We start from the raw sequence: 14,037 nt of genomic DNA on the forward strand, positions 1-14,037 counted from the left end.
GCTTCAGCGCCAAAGGGTTTGACTCGAGCCCCGCTCCAGCCGCAGCTCCGGAGCCAGGACAAGCGAGGGCACGTTGGGGGGGAGGTGTTACAGGTGCTGCCCACGACCTTTACATCCAAAGCCGTCTGTCCTCATGGGACTGACCTCTCCTTGCACCCCACACAATGCTCCTGAAACCGGATTAGTAAATGGAACGAATTTCCATTCAGACAGAACCAAGGGCTTAGACCTCAACTGCCTTCAGTGAAGATAACAACTCGTAATTGCTCACCTCAGGGTGGACTGATTTAAATTAAACCCTTTATAATCAACACGTAGAAAACCTTGCTTTGAATCCTCTATTGGAATTGTGTTTGGCATTCATACTTCAGTCATTTTCCTAAAGACGGGGTAACTTTCCTTGGTGGGGAACCATCACAATGTCGATTTACGACTAAATGGAATCTGGGCATGAAATGTGCTGCTTTGTTTGTTTGCTAACCAGGAGGCTACGTCCTTCCTCGGATACGAAATCCTTTTAGCCGGCACCAGCCAGAAAACAAGTAGGCAAACATTTGACAGAACAGACAGAGAAACCTCACTGACAGACACCCGCATGGACGCTGTCTACATGCATGTGTGAACCAGCAGGGAGCTCTTACTGAAAAGTTCCCTCTTTAGCTGGGCATCTCGGGGGAATGGTGACTATTTTCTGCTTCCGCTCCGCGATTACAGTCAAAACGTGTGCCTAGGTTACAAAGAAGAGAAGTTTCAGAGTAGCAGCCGTGTTAGTCTGTATCCGCAAAAAGAAGAGAAGAGCATTTCAGTCATTAAAAACTGAACAGAAAACCTGACCCTGCCAGGTAGAGTAACCCACACATTCACCTGGGATCTTGCTGCCAGGGCACTACAGAATGCAAGTGCTGAGGAGAATAATGCACTCCCCAGAGTCTGTCCTGGTCCAACCGTGAAAAGACCTTTGAGTCTTACCTCACCAGAGCCAGACCATAGGAAAGGACCAGTTCATGCGGTCTCATGTTGCCAGAGGTATCCAGGATTTACAGCCAATCAGATCTGCAGTGCAATCCACAGCTAAAGGCATTCTGTGTCCAGGCCTATGTAAGCGGGGGAATGGTCCCGCTATCGTGGGGACCTTTCCTGGCTCATACACTACCCCCGTCGAATTGGCTGGCGAAAGGATCTGAGTCCTTACTCCCACTCCCTTCACCCAGAGGCCCGCATGACTCCAGGACACCCCTTCTACTCTCGTGTGGCAGAGTCCTCGTAACCCAGACAGGCTGGGCCCAGGATTCCTGGGGCTCGACCCTCAGTCTGGTTGTTGTACTTAGGACAGGGCTCGGGTGTCTCCATTCCGGGGTACTCTCTCTGCTCCGGACGCTTCCCTGACCCACTGATCATCGCATATAGTTCAAAGCAAACACAAGTTATTAAACAGCAAGTCATGAAAAATAAGGAGAAACTGGGGAAGGTGAAAGGAAAAGCCGTCACCCCGCTCTGTGGCACGGGGAACCCCAAACAGCTGTGGCTGGAACGTCAGGGCAGTTCACAGTCTGCTCCTCACACGTCCCAGGCCCCTGGCCAGGCCCTCGCTGTGCTGCAGGGACTCCGCGGGTCGGACACTCGCTCTGGCGGTGGCCACACGCCCTCAGGGTCTAGGTGGCAGGGCCCCTCCCCCCCGCGGGGGTTACAATACCCCTCCCAGTGCGGCCTGCAAGGCCTCCAGACTGTTGGGGTTTCCCTGTGCTGGGCCCGCTGCCCAAGGACCCCCTCACTCTGCCCAGCTGCTCCCCACACCTGGCTCCAGAGGGCTCCAGCCCCAGCCCCACACGGCTGCTGCTGCTCTGCCCCCCGCGCGGCCCCTGGGCTGCTCCTCTCCCCTCAGCTCAGCCCTGCTCAGGCAGCTCCAGCTCACACGGAGACGGGACCCCCAGCCTCCTGACTGCCCCAACGCCCACAGTCACGCTCCCCTCCACTGCCCCCACAAACGTCCACCCCCACACTCCCCTCCACTGCCCCCACAAACTTCCCCCCACCCCCACACTCCCCTCCACTGCCCCCACAAACTTCCCCCCACCCCCACACTCCCCTCCACTGCCCCCACAAACTTCCCCCCACCCACACACTCCCCTCCACTGCCCCCACAAACTTCCCCCCACCCACACACTCACCTCCACTCCCCCCACAAACTTCCACCCACACCCACCCACACACTCACTTCCACTACCCCCACAAACTTCCCCCCACCCACACACACACTCACTTCCACTACCCCCACAAACTTCCCCCCACCCACACACTCACCTCCACTGCCCCCACAAACTTCCACCCACACACACACTCACCTCCACTGCCCCCATAAACTTCCACCCCCACCCCCACCCACACACTCACCTCCACTGCCCCCACAAACTTCCACCCACGCCCACCCCACCCACACACTCACCTCCACTGCCCCCACAAACTTCCACCCACCCTCACCCACACACTCACCTCCACTGCCCCCACAAGCTTCCACCCACGCCCACCCCACCCACACACTCACCTCCACTGCCCCCACAAACTTCCACGCACGCCCACCCCACCCACACACTCACCTCCACTGCCCCCACAAACTTCCACCCACACACACACTCACGTCCACTGCCCCCACAGACACCCCCACCCACACACTCACCTCCACTGCCCCCCACAAACTTCCACCCAGACCCCCCTACCCACACATTCAGCTCCACTGCCCCCACAAACTTCCACTCACGCCCACCCCACGCACAAACTCACCTCCACTGCTCCCACAAACTTCCACCCACACCCACCCACTCACCTCCACTGCCCCCACAAACTTCCACCCACACCCCCCACACACACTCACCTCCACTGCCCCCACAAACTTCCACCCACGCCCACCCCACCCACACACTTCCCTCCACTGCCCCCACAAACTTCCACCCACCCTCACCCACACACTCACCTCCACTGCCCCCACAAGCTTCCACCCACGCCCACCCCACCCACACACTCACCTCCACTGCCCCCACAAGCTTCCACCCACGCCCACCCCACCCACACACTCACCTCCACTGCCCCCCAAACTTCCACCCACACCCCCTACCCACACATTCACCTCCACTGCCCGCACAAACTTCCACTCACGCCCACCCCACGCACACACTCACCTCCACTGCTCCCACAAACTTCCACTCACCTCCACCCACTCACCTCCACTGCCCCCACAAACTTCCACCCACACACTCACCTCCACCCACACACTCACCTCCACTGCCCCCACAAACTTCCACCCACCCCCACTCACACACTCACCTCCGCTGCCCCCACAAACTTCCACCCACACACTCCCCCAATACACACACTCACTTCCACTTCCCCCACAAACTTCCACCCCCACCCCCACGCTCACCTCCACTGCGCCCCATAAACTTCCACCCACACACTCACACTCCTCCCCCACTTCCCAACACACCCATACATACTCTCCCCCAACACACACACACACACACACACACACACACACACACACACACACACACACACACTCCACTCCCCCACAACCTCCCTCCCCCCCATACACACTGCTGTGGACTGTAGTGTCACTATAGAGACTAACAAATTTATTAGAGCATAAGCTTTCGTGGGCTACTGCCCACTTCTTCGGATGCATATAGAGCGGCACATATATTGAGGAGATATATATACACACATACAGAGAGCATGAACAGGTGGGAGTTGTCTTACCAACTCTGAGAGGCCATTTTTTTTCTCTTACTTAATTGGCCTCTCAGAGTTGGTAAGACAACTCCCACCTGTTCATGCTCTCTGTATGTGTGTATATATATCTCCTCAATATATGTGCCGCTCTATATGCATCCGAAGAAGTGGGCAGTAGCCCACGAAAGCTTATGCTCTAATAAATTTGTTAGTCTCTAAGGTGCCACAAGTACTCCTGTTCTTTTTGCGGATACAGACTAACACGGCTGCTACTCTGAAACCTGTAGTTCAGCAATATCAGTTGGTCGTGTTACCGATGGCTACTTTAAAAGGTGAGTTAAAAGTGTCACTTTTACCGTACACTGTGCATCTGCAGGAAGTTTTGTTTAAATTGTAGGATTCTTTTAGTAAAATCAGTTTCTCCCCTTGCAAGACACTTCTGAACATTTGTGTGCATTTATAGTAAAGCTACTTAACTGTGGTTAGTGTATCAAACAATTGTGATTAATACAAAAACCAGAAAGACGGAATTAATTTTTAAGAAATGGAAAGGACAAAACTCAGAAAATACTAAATTGGAAACTCCCCAATAATAAAAGAGATTTCATAGGGCCCTACATAGGTGTTTACCATCTTCCGAAACAACTCCCGGGGGTGGGGATGAGCTCAGGGCTCCAGGCTTGATCGACGGAGGGGGAGCTCTGGGTTTGGGGCTCTGGTCTCCCACAACTGGGTAGAGACTCCAGGATCCGGGCTATAGCACCCAGGGGGGAGGGAGGACTCTGGGCTTGTGGTCCAGGCTCAAGCCAGCAAGAGAGATGAAGGGAAGAGACCTGGTCTTTGGCTGCCATGGTGGGGGGATCAGGGCTCCAAGCTTCAGCCGCTGGGGAGGTGGAGGGGAGTGGGGGGTCTGGGCTCTGCGACTCATCCACAGGAGGGCAGGGAGGGAGGTTGGGGCTCTGGACTTCAGCCACAAGAGGGGTGAGGGGGTCAGTGCTCCGGGATTCAGCCACTGGGGTGACAGCCCCTCCCCCAATGCACTGGCCCCCAGACCCTCTCACCTGCTCCACCAGAGCGAAACCCAGTCCAGCGCGTCCCGCTGCAGCTCGCAGACCCCTCAGTACAGCCCCACCATGACCTGGTCCTGCTCGGAGCAACTGTCAGGCTTCTTGAATTCAAGCTTGTAAACTACTCTGTAACTCCACAGGTACAATGTGATATATTCTGTACATGCAAAGTATCAGTCCTTTGTGCATCCCCTCCCAGAAATCAAAATTCCTAGAGATTTTGGCTGAGTCTCTCAGTGTTGCTAATGGTACCAGCCTCTGTCTGTATGTCTATGTGTGTGTGTGTGTATGCATAAGTTTATTGTGATGTCATGTGTGACAAGAGCAAAGACCGTTCTGGTTCAACATTCTTGCCCTGCCTTCAGTCTGCCAACTTGCTTGGTTGACAACGGCTGGTGAACCCAGGAGGTGATAGATGCGTACTATCCATCTGTCAACAACTTCTTGAATCAGCTATTTCCACAGGTTTTCGAAAGAAGATGAGATTTTACAAAAGGTAATTCCCAGATTCTTTTCCTGCTCCTTAGATCACACATGACAGGCTGGTGCCTCCTTCATAGATTCATAGATTCTAGGACTGGAGGGGACCTCGAGAGGTCATTGAATCCAGTCCCCTGCCCTCAGGGCAGGACCAAATACTGTCTAGACCATCCCGGATAGATATTTATCTAACCTACTCTTAAATATCTCCAGAGATGGAGATTCCACAACCTCCCTAGGCAGTTTATTCCAGTCTTTACTGAACAAGTTTTCTCTCTCCTCCTTATGACACCCTTTTAGATACCTGGTTTCAGAGTAACAGCCGTGTTAGTCTGTATCCGCAAAAAGAAGAACAGGAGTACTTGTGGCACCTTAGAGACTAACAAATTTATTAGAGCATAAGCTTTCGTGGACTACAGCCCACTTCTTCGGATGCATATAGAAGAAGTGGGCTGTAGTCCACGAAAGCTTATGCTCTAATAAATTTGTTAGTCTCTAATGTGCCACAAGTACTCCTGTTCTTCTTTTTTTAGATACCTGAAAACTGCTATCATGTCCTCTCTCAGTCTTCTCTTTTCCAAATTAAACAAATCCAATTCTTTCAGCCTTCCTTCATAGGTCATGTTCTCAAGACCTTTAATCATTCTTGTTGCTCTTCTCTGGACCCTCTCCAATTTCTCCATGTCTTCCTTGAAATGTGGTGTCCAGAACTGGACACAATACTCCAGTTGAGACCTAACCAGCGCAGAGTAGAGCGGAAGAATGACTTCTCATGTCTTGCTCACAACACACCTGTTAATGCATCCCAGAATCATGTTTGCTTTTTTCGCAACAGCATCACACTGTTGATTCATATTTAGCTTGTGGTCCACTATAACGCCTAGATCCCTTTCTGACGTACTCCTTCCTAGACAGTCTCTTTCCATTCTGTATGTGTGAAACTGATTGTTCCTTCCTAAGTGGAGCACTTTGCATTTGTCTTTGTTAAACTTCATGCTGTTTACCTCAGACCATTTCTCCAATTTGTCCAGATCATTTTGAATTATGACCCTATCCTCCAAAGCAGTTGCAATCCCTCCCAGTTTGGTATCATCTGCAAATTCAAGAAATGTACTTTCTATGCCAATATCTAAGTCGTCGATGAAGATATTGAACAGAGCCGGTCCCAAAACAGATCCCTGCGGAACCCCACTTGTTATACCTTTCCAGCAGGATTGGGAACCATTAATAACTACTCTCTGAGTACTGTTATCCAGGCAGTTACGCACCCACCTTATAGTAGCCCCATCTAAGTTGTATTTGCCTAGTTTATCGATAAGAATATCATGCGAGACCCTATCAAATGCCTTACTGAAGTCTAGGTATACCACATCCACCGCTTCTCCCTTATCCACAAGACTCCAGCTGCCCCGTCCAGTCTCTCCCCTCTCCCTCCTGCACGAAGAGCCGGTCACTGTCCTGCATTCCCGTGGGCGTTTCCTCGCCAATAGCTACAGCCACTGCTAACGGGGGTGAGCCTGGGGGCTCTGGGCAGCAGCTCTGAGCCGCGCAGAAACTCCGGGGCAGAGATTGGGCGAGCAGGAGCCATTTCTGCAGAGACACTTTCCAGCCTGGGCCCAGCACTTACCCCAGATGTCTCGTATCACCTGCAGTCTCTGGCTCAGGGGCTGATGCTAGCAGAGCCCAGAGGGGTGCGGGGGAGGGTGTAAACTATTTCCCTGAATCCAGTCTCTTTGGGCAGTTCAGTCACCATTTCAGCTAGAGCAGAGCTGCGGTACCTGGGCACTGGGCCATCCGGGGCCTTTAACACCACAGCCCTGGGGAGGTGGTGCTGAGATGGACCATCCAGTGAGCAACACAAGTCCTTCTACCTTCCACCACACCCTAGTTTGGAACTGCTGCTGACGGCTTCCCCCATCCGTGGTAACTTTTATCCCCTCTGCCTCACTCTATCTCAACTGTTCCCTTCTCCCCACCGCACCTGGTCACATTCAGCCCCCCGTTGCCCTCTTCAGCCTCCCGCAACTTCCCCGCCCTGCCCTGGCTCCATCACTCTCAGGTTCCCTTCCCCACAACCATCTGCTTCCTTACCATGGGTAACAGGGGCAGAAAATGCTTTTGAAAAAACCTTTTGCAAAGTAAAAATAAAACAAGCCAAGTAACCCCCTCCCTTGCTTTGTGCTGGGTGCCCAGCTGTGGGCTTGTGTGTGTGGCTGGGTGGGTGGGGGTGTTGTTCTGAGCACACTCTGTTCAGGGAAGGGGTGGAGTTGGCCAAAGGGGCAGGTTGAATCTTTAGCAGAGAATTCCTTTCTCCATTCTGTTAGCTAAGCGTTGTTGTTAAATGTAAGCCGACGAATGCAGCATTTGAAGCAATCTGACTATAAATCCCCTGCCCTCTCGGTGGCTGTAGTTCTCACACCCTCTGCTCTTGTGATGTCACCACATGACATGGTGTCTTATTCCCATAGCGTCTTGTATATTAGATAGGAACTAAGTTTATAAGGTAAAAACTGAAGCATAACTCCTTCCCTTCCCCGTTTTGACTTAGGAAAAATAAATCCTGTCCCCTCCCCTAGTCCCAGCCCAGCCCCACCAGAGCTGCTGTGGCCAGGAGACAGCTGCTCTCTCACCTGGCCCTGCTGCTGTGGTGAGAGAGGGCTGGGGGAGTCCTCTCTCCCTGGGACAACCTGCTCCCCAAACCCCTCATTCCAAGCCCCAGCCCAGAGCCTGCACCCCCAGCCGGAGTCCTCAATCCCTGCACCCCAACCCTCTGCCCTAGCCCTGAGCTCCTCATTCCCAGCCCCATCCCAGAGCCCACACCCCCAGCTGGAGCCCTCAGCCCCCTGCACCCCAACCCTCTGCCCTAGCCCTGAGCTCCTCATTCCCATACCCATCCCAGAGGCCACATCTCCAGCTGGAGTCCTCACCCCCTGCACCCCAACCCTCAACTCCAGTCCTGAGCCCCCCAGTCCTAGCCCCATCTCAGAGCCCGCACCCCCAGCCGGAGCCCTCACCCCCCTGCACCCCAATCCTCTGCCTTAGCCCAGAGCCCCTCATTCCCAGCCCCATCCCAGAGCCCACACCCCCAGCCGGAGCCCTCAGCCCCCTGCACCCCAACCCTGAGGTGAGAGTCAGGCTAGGAAATGTAGCCAGCGACTGTGCTAGCAAGGGAGGAATTACAGATCTGGTGGATGGAGGTTTCCTGTTAGAGAACAAAAGGGGAGAACCTGTGATGTGCTCTGTCCAAGGAAGGTTATGAGAAAGAGGGAACAGGGATCCAGGTGCCTCTCCCCAAGGAAACCTCAGACAAAGTATCTCCTCTTGGACAGGAGCAGCAACCTTCACACTAGCAGTTAGAGCCATCTTTAGGTTCAGAAATTCATAGTTTCAAAGGCTCTAAGGCCAGTCCTGATCATCTAGTCTGACCCCCTACATAACACAGGCCCTAGAACGTCTGCAGAAGAATTTCTGTTTCACCACGGTCCCATGTGGTGGGTCTAATCATGGGGGTACAGTGTTTAACTACAGATCAAATGGTCCTTGAGTCACATCCTAGTGCCCCCTTTGAAGTCTCTGTTAATAAGCAGCAGGTTTCACACAAACAAAAGGAAGTATTTTTCACACAACGCACAGTTAACCTGTGGAACTCTTTGCCGGAGGATGTTGTGAAGTCCAAGACTTTAACAGAGTTCAAAAAGGAACTAGATACATTTATGCAGGAGAGGTCCATTAATGGCTATTAGCCAGGATGCACAGGGATGGTGTCCCTAACCTCCGTTTGCCAGGAGCTGGAAATGAGCGTCAGGAATGGATCACTTGATCATTCCCTGTTCATTCCCTCTGGGGCACTGGCTACTGTCAGACAGTTTTACCCAGGCTGGGCGATCTTGTGTTGCTTATGTTCTTGGTTGTATGAACTAGCTGGCTATTAGAGGAGCAGTTGGCTTCAAAAGACCAGTCTCTTGGATCTGTGAATCCTGGGCAAACTAATTCCTTTCCTTTAGAGAAGGACAGAAAAACCCATTTCCTCCTTCTTTCTACTCCAGGCTTCGTTCCTTTTTCCAAAGACTCGCCTCTAGGGAGCACAGAGAGATCCCTGTGCACAAAGTGTTCCTCCAACCTGCAGCAATCGAGGCATGCTCTGTCCTCAGCCAGCAAGAACAGGCCTTGCCAGAGAAGCCCCAGAGAAACAAATGCTCATGGACCATCTTATCAGGCATGAAAAGACTCTGTGTCTGTAGCCAATCTGACACCTCGATGGCAGAGAGCAATGAGGAGAGAACAGTTTCCTCACCACGAAGGTGGACGCACTTGTCCCTGAAGAAGAAAACAGCTGAGACCCAGGTGGAGTCAGAGGAGGTGAAGCTGCAGGAGAAGACAGAAAAAGTTGAACTGGATCTTACAGGTGAGGATTCAATCCACATGGTTTGTGGCGAGGAGCATGTGAGGAATACTCACACCAGTCACTCTACAAGCCTTACACATCAGGGCTTCTCACGGGACAGTGATGGGAACCTCAGACTCTGGAATCCATTTAGTGCCGGATCCTCCTGGACAGGGTGGCCGAGGTCCATCGCTGAGGTGGGGAGAGCTGACAGTGTCAGATCACCCCCCTCTGGGGGTCTGGCACTGTGGGGTGGGGAGTACTAACATTGCTCCAGGCTGTAAGGAGAACAGAGAGGCTGGATGTTGTAGGAAATCATTTCTTGTCTCCTGGATCGGGTCTGTTTCATCAGTAAAATGCTCCAGAGGTCTCAGCAGGTCACAGCTGGGAACCGTACCAGAGCTGAGTCATTACTTCTTGGGGGGTTAAGTGCAAATGAGGCCTGTTGCCCATCACTGACAGGAACGGTGTGCAAGGGGAGGGGAAGAGTAGAATACACCATGGAAAAGAAACTGGCCCCTAGATCAGAGGAAGCCTCATGTGGTAAAAGCCCGCAGCGAAGAGCCATGAGATCGGAGTTCTCTGCTTAGCTCTGCCCACAACCTTCAGTCTGACCCTGGGCAAGTCGCTTCAGGGCTCTGGGCCCGACTTCCGTCCTCTGTAAACCAGGGATAACACATGGAAAAGCGAAATGTTACGAATGTTTCTTTCTGCTTCAGGGACGAAGGAGGAGCCGTCTGAGTCGATGGGGAAGTGCGGAAAAGGGAGTCCAGAAGAGCAGGAAGAAGAGCGCGCTCCCATCCCCTCATTACCAAGCAGCTCCCATATGACAATGGTAATGACGCTTTGTGACTGAGATAATGGAAAGCATCCCCTGCTGTGTGTATTAATGTCTCCCAGAGCTGGTATCTCTGACAGGGAGCTGAAAGGAAACATTCTGCACGTCATCAACTCCAGCCAGTCTTTATGAGTTTCTCTAGGTTGTTTGCATAAGGCAAATAATCCAGATTGACAAAGGGGTTTAGGCACCTAAAGAAGTACACAAGTGCTTAGTGGGATTCGCAGAAGTGCCTGACTCAGGTGCCTGATTCTGATGCACTTTTCATGGCACACAGGCACTGCTGAAAATCATACGAGGCCCATCCCTGCACTTGTAGACACTGAGACACCATTGTAACTCTGATGACTAGTGACAGAGCACCCTGCAGCACATACAAAAGTCTGCAATTCTGGGAGCTTCTGACACGCCGGGGGGCTGGAGTAGCTATGCGAGTGTGTCACTCTGGTGTGCTCTGCTGTGTCCTCAGCTGCTGCCATCCAGGACAGACGGTGCTGATCCAGACACGCAGGCCAGCTGCAGTAATACTCAGGAGGTGCCTGAGACACCAGGGCAAAGGCCTCCAGCACCCCAGGCCCTGGATTTAGATGACCCTGGAACCAGGTCCCCTGGACTAACATTGTGCCCAGTAAGTTCTGACCCACAAGGGTCTGGCCCCAGAAGCCCACAGTTTGGGATTCTCCTCAGCCAGGCAGACTCGCTCCTTCAGTCGAAGCTACTTTCTGTCCTGCCGGCGATTCCTGCCTGTTTTGTGGCAGCGCCACACGCTGCGGGGTGGGGAAGGAAGAGGCATTTCCGTTGGGGCCTGTTCTCAGTCCTTTCCGCGCAGACACCGTGGGCTGCTAGAGTTGCTGAGCCAATCTGCTCAGGCGCTCGGGGTGGGATGGGACGCGGGGCAGATTCTCCAGTAACCCCTCGGCTGCACTCAACAAGCAACTTGAATGGGCTTTGCAGGCCATTGGGGCTTTCTCAGCACAAGCTGGGCTCCTGGGAGGAGGGGCTAGAGAGGGAGGAAATGGGGTGGCCCTTGGGGTCCCAGCACTGGCTGAGAGGCTCCCATCTCTTCTCAGGCAGAGGGGGCGAGGGGAGCGGATGAAAGACTGAGGAAACCTCGGCACCTGTTGAGGCTTTTTAAGAAAAGGGCTCAGCCGGAGTCTCCACGCTCACTAGGCCCTGCCAGCCTCCCGCGGAGACAGACTATTCCAGGGCAGCTGCCCAATGGAAATACTCCGTCCCAACAGGCTTTGTCCCTGTTCATTGCAGACCCCCGGGGAGCAGCTTTCCTCAGCCCAGCCCCAAGCCCTGCTGATGAGAGCCGTGAAGGGTCTGACAACACCCACCCTGGAGCGATTTAAAGCCGCAGAGGAAGAGCTGAGGGCCATCGTATCTCTACACGGAGACAAGATGGAGAGAGTAAGAGACTCCCGCCGTGGGGCAGAGGATGCTAAGCAGAGAGGGGGAGGGGAGAATTTCCTCTCCTAGGAAACCGTTCCTGGGACATGCTGGCATGGTGCTTTGAAGGTTGGCTCAGCCCCTTTCCATTCATCGCTTGGCTGCGGGGATCCGCAGCGTCAGGTTTGTAACGTGCTCTCTGCCCGCTGGAGCTCTGACACGTCCCTGAGGACAGCCCAGCCACACTGAAGGTGCCGAGAGCCCCAGCCCTGGCAGCGCAGAACTTACCTAGTCTGCCGATGGGCCTCCACATTAGGCTCCAGGAGCAGACATGGTTTCCTCAGACATGCTGCAGGGCCTTGTTTGTCCAGCTGAAGTATCAGGAGGAATTTGGCTTTGCACTTTTCTCTCTGTCTCTCCCAAGCTCTGATCCTGTTGCCCATCCCCACAGATCTGAATGTCTGCCCCCCTGAATTAGATTGGCCTAGGGAGGTCTCTGGCAGACTTCATTTCTACATCCCCTGGGTAGGAGGCTCTCGGTATCATTTACTCCCCCGATTAATGAAACTCCACCACCCTCCTGGGAGGTAGGAATTGAACCCATTGGACACCTGGGGAAACTGAAGTCCAGAGAGCTCCTTGACTTGCCCAAGCCTGCGCAGGTGGGTTATTGAGAAAGGAATCAGGGTTCATGTTCCCTACAGTTCTTTAAACGTTGCCTTTTATCACTCAGCCTGGAAATAGGTGACATTCCCGCCCTTCTCCAAATACCGCCTGCCCGTGGCGCGTCAGTGCAGACTTATTCCCTTCCTGGGCTTTGGCTTTCCTGGAAACTCGGAGACTCATAAACGAACCGAATCCTCAGCCTGAGCTTCCTCCCCAAACCTGCCTGTTCCTCGGGTTCCCTGCAGGTCGTCCCTGTCTCTGGCCAAGTTCCCTGTTTCCAGCAGGTCCCGGCGGGAAGTTAACAAATGGCCCCTCGATCAGCAGATTGATTTGTGCCGGGCTCTACCTCCTGCTAGCAGAACAGGTCAACAGAATCCAGCCACCCGGGTTGTAGCTCCTGCTCCTTGTTCAGGAGAGGAAAGAGCAATGATCGATTCCTCATGGAAGAGCCCTAGGGGGTGGCTTGTCCCTTTCGGGTCTGTCTACCCTGTGCTGCAAACTCTGCAGCAGGAGCCGTAAAGCCTGGCCCTATGGACTTGGGCTCCCAGGGCTGGCACTGTGGGGCCAAACAGCAATGCAGCCTCTTCTGGGCTTGGGCTGGAACTTGAGCTCTGAAGCCAGGGGAGGAGGGGGCTTCAGAGCCTGGGCTCCAGCCCAAGTCACCATGTCTGCACTGCTGTTCTGAGTGCCACAGCCTGAGCCCGAGGTTAGAGACCCGGCTTTAAGATTTGTTACGGCAGGTTTTAAAATCCCACAATGTAGAGGTTCTCCATAGGGCTGGGGCCTGGAGCTGGCTAGTCCCATCCACGTAGCCCTGCCTGCCATCGCTGGGATGGGCTCTGGGGTACATCCGTAGAACCAGCTGGGTCTGGAGCAGTGCTTCTCTACCTGGGACATCCTCAGGGGCAAAGAGATAGTATTGGATGTGGCCCACACGGAAACTAGGTTGATAACCACTGGTCTGGAGGAACTGATGGTGGTAGAAAGAGCAACAGGAAGTTGCAGAGATGGAGGAAAGGCTCCTGCAGGGAAGCCCTTGAGAGCAGGGCTGCGAGCAGTTTGCTAAGGCAGGGAAGGCCCTGGGACATCAGGGGAGTTTGAGCTGTGCCCACGGTCAGGTTTTGGGGAAGGCTTTTGTGTGTGTTTCTGAGCCTAAGGTGCTAAACCAGACCTCAGGAAGACTGGGGTTCCTGTACTTGTCAAAGCCTCTTTCTTGAGATTATGGAGGAGTAGAGATGGGAAAGTGAGGTGAGAGGCAGTTTGCAGGGCTGCCAGATGGGGTTACCTGGGAGGAGGTCACTCATTGATAAATCCATCCCTCAACTTTCTGGCTTTCTTCCAGGTTGGAGACGTTGTTGGAAGGATCTTAATGTGGCTAGACGACGTCTGTGATCCCAGAGCCAGAAAAGCAGCGCTGAGGGCCACAGCCTTGCTGGCTCGCTCCCACCCCCAGGATGTGGTTCTGAGCTGTGTGGCGCACACGCTGT

The sequence above is a fragment of the Chrysemys picta genome, unplaced genomic scaffold (genome assembly GCF_011386835.1).
Source record: "Chrysemys picta bellii isolate R12L10 unplaced genomic scaffold, ASM1138683v2 scaf158, whole genome shotgun sequence".
Taxonomy (NCBI): domain Eukaryota; kingdom Metazoa; phylum Chordata; order Testudines; family Emydidae; genus Chrysemys; species Chrysemys picta.